Source organism: Falco rusticolus, chromosome 3 (genome assembly GCF_015220075.1).
Source record: "Falco rusticolus isolate bFalRus1 chromosome 3, bFalRus1.pri, whole genome shotgun sequence".
Lineage (NCBI taxonomy): Eukaryota > Metazoa > Chordata > Aves > Falconiformes > Falconidae > Falco > Falco rusticolus.
In genome coordinates, this window is record NC_051189.1 from 97,919,896 (window position 1) to 97,925,619 (window position 5,724).

The window sequence follows — 5,724 nt, forward strand, 5'->3', positions numbered from 1 at the left end:
TAGTGTAATTAATAGTCTGTTTAATTCAAGACAGGTACTAAGAGATCAGATCCTTTGTCCTTTATTAGTATTATTCTTAAAACAGCTACAAAGCAACTCACAACCATATGTCACATTAAGCAGTCATTCAGCATATTGCTCTATAAATAGCTTATGAATTATATATGAGGGGAAAATCCACCTTAAGAAATATTGGAAGAGATTTTGCTTCTGTCTACAAGCCTAACACAACTTTTTTCTCTACATCATGGTCAGTTTTAAGATTCGTATCAATATTGTAGTAGCCTCTAGCTACAAAGAAAGTTATTGAGGATGGTAGGGTTTCAGTAAGGCATGCGCTGTTTATTCATACCATTTTCCACTACTTCCAGACACACAATGTGAGTTACTGTACTAACAAAAAAGTATTGCAAATGATACTGTTTTAAGAGGAGATGGAGTCTGGTGATACTGAATATGCATGTGCGAAGGATGTGAAAAGTACCCTAAGAGCCAGAGTTACAATATTGAGTAAAGTGAACCCTGGGTTAAAGGAGAATATCCCTGCTTACTTACTAGGGGGAGGAAATAATAATAAAAAAGAACATTAACTGTTAATTTTTTTTAATATAAGATGGCACGTTGATGTTACATGACTTCTCATACTAAATGATCAGAGACTCATGAGCTCCTCTTTGAATATGAAAAACTATGCTTTTCTGTGTTTTGTGATGTCATTGTAGAGGACTGAAATAGATCAGTCAAGGGCTCTAAATACTGTAACAATACCTTCTGATAAAAATACTTCTGTTTTGTATTAGTCCCTTGCAAAGCAGTAATAGACAAATGTTTGATGTGTATGTTGCAGAGTTTCTCTTCTATGCGCAGTTATTTAAGAAATCACCTTATTACCTATCCCATTGAAAACTACATTTTTGTGAAAAGAATGGAGGCATTTTTGATAGCGGTTTATACAACCAACCGTAAACCAAGCACGGATCAGTATGTCACATTCTGTAACTCTTGTGCAAAGTCTCGCATTGATTAGAGTTGACAGGGAAATGTCCGCTGTTAAAACCCATCCAATGTTAGCAGAAATGTGGCATGAAACAGGTTGAACATGTGATAGCTGCTGGCACTTTGAACGTAGTCTATTCAAATGTCAGATTAGTGAAACAGTTTGGGGGTTTGGCGGGTTTTTTGCATTGTGCTTAGCCCAAGCTGGAAAAATCTAGTGCGATGGTCATTTCCTGCTGAGTCAGAATGCAGCAAAGCTGCTCAGATGGGAATGCAGTGGTCCACAGGAGATGGTTGCTTTCTGGTCTGTACTGGAGAAGACACTGCAGTTTGTTTGGAAAAGTAGAAGTGATCAAAGAGCTTCTATGAGATTTATGAAGGAAAGTATTTCGCTATGTTTTGAAACCTCTTCTTTCAAAGCACAATTTATCTTTTCAGCTGCTTCGCTTTTGGGTGGGGTTTTTGTGGGGGTTTTGTTGAGTGAATTGCTAACATTTGTGAATGTGGTTGCTAGAAGAGATAGCACTTCAGAGTGTTTGGCACATAATATTGAGAGAGTCTTAAAATCAACAACAGATCTGTAAAGATAACTCTGGATTATTTTACAGAAATCACTTTAGTAAATGGGATTTACCCACTTACGTATGGGTAAGCATATGGGTATTTAACATATGGGTATTTCTATCCAAACTAAAGAAGTTGGACTACTTCCTCTCCTTCGGTGAAAACAGACTGAAACGTCTCCCAGCTGTATTTCTGCTCTACTAATTCTGTTTCCCTCCTTTCCACCAGTTTATGCCTGTGAGGAGAATAGGTATTTCTTGTGTTCCCTGCAAGTGAATTTTTGCCACTTTATCTAGGAAAGTAAGTTTCTCTCTATTTATTTATCTCTCTAATTTTTTTTCCTTTTTAGTTATTCTCTAAATTCACTTGGCTTACGTTTAGAGAATAAAAACCTTTGAAAATAATCACATGTTGAGTAGTTCTGTGGTTGCTATCATATGGAAGTTAATTACTGACCTCACATTCACTTTAGCTTATATGTGAAATATTGGCAAATTCCCTTCACAGGAAAAAGTGTGAGAGATGAATGATAAAAGGTTGGTTTGATAAACTGGCCAAGGATGAACTTTCATTAGGAAGGAGAAGCACAAATTTCCCATCTACTTTGCTTTGTCAGCATGACTGAACTCCAATATTGAGAGTTTCATCTACAACTAATTGCTTCTGGCCTCTCATAAGAGCACTTTGTCTACACAGCGTTTGATAGATGGGTGCAAAGAGGGGCCATAACATGTTGGCCAACCCATTCACCTTTCTACTCATCATGGCTGGGTTGCAGCCTGCAGCCTGCAACCCAGCCATGATGAGTAGAGAACTGATCAATGAAGGGTGACCTATTCAGGCTGGTGTAGTCCATTGCACTCTGTCCAGCCGTGCCTGGGGTCACCCATGAGAGCTTGCTATTACTTACTCAGTCTGGTTCTGTGGGTGGCCTCCTCTTGCTCCCAAGGGGGGTTATTCCCCCTGCTTCTGGGAATGCCCTCCAGCAGTCAGCTGGAGCGCTGCGGGGACCACTAGCAATCTTCTGCCATCCAGAAGATGCCTCTCTTGTCTTCACCTTTTCTCCCTTTCTAGTAAAAGGGTCAGGTAGAGGGGTCTGCAAGGCACAGGACAGGTGGCACTAGGAAAGGAAAGAGGGGGAGTCAGAACTCAAGCAGCAGCAGGAACATGACGTGAACAGGAATGATGGATTCACTCCCGCAGTGCTTAGACGGAACTCTTACAGAAGACAAGTGCTTGTCGTAGTGTAACAGATGTACTTGCGCTTGGATCAGCTGCAGTGGATGCTGTTGGCATTGTACGTGTCTAGTTTACATTTTGTTCAGAAAGCCACACTGTGCTACGTCAATACACACAGGAATGAAAAGTTCTGCCATTGGATTGTGTTGATCCCATCAGATAGGTTCTGTGGAAGACAGAATAGCAGAAGGAGTCTAGGTTTTCCTGTAAAAAGGACTTAGTATATGAAATGAAAGAATTATTATTTAGGAGAGATGTTTAGCTATGTATGTAACTGTCAGCCTGATTCCTTACTCAACAAGGAACAAAGCTTCCCAGACAGACCACATAAAGTGACTTCAGGGTACTGAAACATAGAATCGGAGAATAATTTGGGCTGGAAGGAATCTCCAGCAAGGGTCCAGTCCCCTTTGCTTAAAGCAAGGCCAAATTCCAAGGTAGACTGGCCTGAGCTGGGTTGTATCCAGTCAAGTTTTCAATATCTGCAAGGCTGGAGGTTTCATTTCCACCTCTCTCAGCACCTGTTCCAGTGTGTGAACATCTTGTGAAATGTCTTTTTTTTCCTAATAGCTAATTGCAATTACTCTAGTTGCAACTTGTGTCTGTTGGTATCAAACAGGTAAGACACCTCAGTCTAAAAATAAATAAGCTCAAGTGGAAAACTGGACATAAGGAGTAGTTTAAAGTAATGAAAAATATCAGAATTAATAAAAATAAATGCAGTGCTTTAAATAGACATGAGACCTCACTTTGCTCGCAAGTCAATAGCAGTTTTGCGCTTGAAGCCAAAGAGGTTAGACTCATCATAGGATTTGCACTCAGGAGTTTTTACTTGACTGCCCTCTGGATGTCAAGGTCAGAAAGAATATGCAGATTCCAGCCCAATATTTAAAAAAGCCCAGATACTAATGAAGTGTTGGAGCATATAATAGGGACATATCTTTTCGTGGCATCAAAAAAAGTGGCTCAAAGAGAAGAGGAGGGCAAAAACCAACACACGCAGTCCTCTATTTCTGCATAATATTGCAGCTTCTCTTGCTTTCCACACACAGCAAGCAGCAGTATGTGAGTTGCCACCTTTTTTGGGGGGGATTCAGAGGGGCGGCAGTTAATTTATTCCCTGCTTTAATTCCTTATTCTGCCTGCTTACAGTAAATACCTGGGAGACATGCAAAAGGTGAGCTAGAAAATCTTTGGAATAGAGTATAAGTTGCTTGAAGGAGTAGCTGGCCATGTTTCTCAGGAGGTGTCTCATTTTCTCAAGAAAAAGGGGTGATTTGAAGTCAAATTTCTTTAAGATGCTCAGTTTTCTTATATTTTTAGTAAGTCTCTGATGAGAGAACTCGTTAGCGTTATGTTGTATATATAATAGCAGGGCAGCATTAATTAATTTCAAAAAGGTGCCAGTTCTCAGCAGAGAAAAAATTATCAGGGAAGTGGGTATTGAGAAGGAAAAATAGAAAATTCCGTAAGAAATCAGGAAAGCAAAAAAGACAGAGGAAGCATCTAAAACCACCGTAGAGCTGAGAAGGTAAAAATTGTATGAATAGCATTAATAGGAATTAGTGATTAAATTTTAATTTCCAAAGAAAAACATGTATAATGAAGAATAGTAGTAAGCAGTAATCACACTAGAACACGTAAGGAGCAATTCAACATCTAAACTTAGCCAAACAAAAACCAATGATGTTTTATTACTGATGGCTATGCTGTGAAGAGACTCTGAAGACAGCAAGATGATGGAAGTAGCCCTTTCTTGTTCAGTATGTTAAAAAAAATGTTCAAAAATAATTTGTAATATAGCTTATGGTGGAAACTACAATAGGAGGATCATTGTGTTCAGGAAATTAAGTTAATGGTCCCAGTTTAGCAACTGGGACATTGCTAGTCCTAGGGACTTGTTACTCCTTGTATTAACGCTAAATTTGGCCACTTAAAGGGGATAGAGTCAGGAAAACACTCTCCATTTGAGAATTGAGTCAGGCAGAAGTGATCCATGTCTCAACAGAATTGGCTGGAAAGTGGGCTAGTTTTTGTGAAAATCTGGAAATATTCATTAGAAAGGTAAACACTAAAATACAAAGATTTTCTAGTTGCAAGTTTTCAGAGAAAGGTCACAATTTTCCATGAAAAGCAGATGCATTTTCTGAAAGATTTGTGGTTAATCAGAAATACAGTGTTATGTCATAGGACGACATTTGCCAGCCTTAGCTGTGAAGCACAAGCATATTAGTAATCCTCATTCACCTCAGGTACAAAAGATGAATGATAACTCAAGATGTAAAAGTTCAAAGCCATCGCTTGTTTTATTTGGCTGCTTAACTTTTTAGCGGTGCTTTGCCTTCCTGTAGGCTGGCATTTCACTTTTTGAGGTCCATTTTGTGGTTTCGTCATCCTTTGGAAAGTTAGCGTTTCATGACATTTATATATGCCTAAAAGTCATGTAGAAGATGATATTTGGAATGAAATAAAAATAATAGTAGAAATGAATAAGGAAGCACACAGTGTAACAAAGGATAGAGTATGGGTTTGTATGTAAGATCCATAAAAGATTTGCTTTTTGTCACCTTATAAGATGTTTAGCTTGTACACTCTGAAAATTATGGATCAACCTTCTTGTGTTTGCCTTGCCTAATGGAACACACGACAAATATAGTCACAGTACAAATAATCAAAACAACAGTAAGGCAGAGATGAAAACTTTTAAAGCACTAAAGAAATAAGTTGTAAGAGGCAGGAAAAAGGTTAAGAAAATTGAACGTGGAGGGGTTATGTCTGTTATAAATTCTTAGGGAAATATGGGGGGTTCTTCACTATGTTGTAATGTTTTTTTCATTACTGTATTTTCTGAGTATAACATATTTGTTTCAAAATCCAGGAGCTGAGTCTTAGAAATTACATTACCTAAAGAAGTTATATTGTGAG